The 1,073-nt window shown below is 22.7% G+C and overlaps 1 long non-coding RNA gene across 1 annotated transcript in view; it reads right to left on the bottom strand.

Moving 5' to 3' along the window:
- Positions 1-487: 487 nt before the first annotated feature.
- The window catches only part of LOC124888067, a 7,303-nt gene continuing 6,717 nt past the window's right edge, over positions 488-1,073 (bottom strand). The window contains exon 2 of the long non-coding RNA XR_007045995.1: positions 488-748. This is a non-coding gene — a long non-coding RNA (uncharacterized LOC124888067). The remainder of the gene's footprint in view (positions 749-1,073) is intronic.

The raw sequence follows: 1,073 nt of genomic DNA on the forward strand, positions 1-1,073 counted from the left end.
AATTAAATTAAATAATTAATTTAATAAACAATCTGACCACCTGTGGTTGGTATTTTATTAAATTAAATATTTAATTTAAGAAAAAACCAACACTTGTAGTCGGTTTTTTATCAAATTAATTAATTAATTTAATAGAAAATCGACCACTTGTGGTTGATTTTTTTATTTGAATTAAATAATAAAACATTTAATAATTTATTTTGTAATTAATAATTAATTAATTATTTTTTTTAAAAAAAACTAATAGGTGGTCGGTTTTCTGAAAATATTTTTATAAACCACCACATGTGGTCGGTTTTCTGAAATTTTTTTAGAAAAAATCAACCACAAGTGGTCGGTTTTCTAATAATTCTGTAAAAAAAATATTGCAATATTTCTAGAATATAAAAATCAAATTTTGTAAAATAAATATTGAAAATTTTAAAAATACAAGCATTTAAAATTAAATTATTTAAAAATTTTGTAAAAAAAAATATTGAAAAGAATACAAACATTAAAAATCAAATTATTTACAAAATTAAAAATCAAATTATTTACAATACAAACCACCAATCATTTAATTACAATCAACCAACATAAGAATACAAACATTAAAAATCAAACTAATTACAAAATTTATCGAGGTTCCAAATTCAAACTACAAAATATACAAAAGACTAAAAAACTCATCTTCCGCATCCTCGTTCTCAGCCTCAACAATTCTACTATCAATATTTTGTTGATATATCCAGCTATACTCAGATTCTATCTACACAATCAATCACATTCAAGTAATTAGTTCAAGTCACAAAAGTTCATATTTCAAGTACCTACACCTAAATATTTCAAGTCACTAATTCACTTCATAAGTTACCAAACTAAACTTAATTCAAAATGAAAAGTTCACATTTCAAATACCTACACCTAAACATTTTCAAGTCGCTAATTCACTTCTCAAGTGACCACACTTTACTAAAATGAAAATGCAAGTTTACATTTCGAGTATCTAAATTCAAAACAAAATTCACTAATTCATAATTCAAGAATCTACACCTAAACATTTTTCAAGTCACTAATTCACTTCATATTTCAAG

Source organism: Capsicum annuum, chromosome 10 (assembly GCF_002878395.1).
Source record: "Capsicum annuum cultivar UCD-10X-F1 chromosome 10, UCD10Xv1.1, whole genome shotgun sequence".
Lineage (NCBI taxonomy): Eukaryota > Viridiplantae > Streptophyta > Magnoliopsida > Solanales > Solanaceae > Capsicum > Capsicum annuum.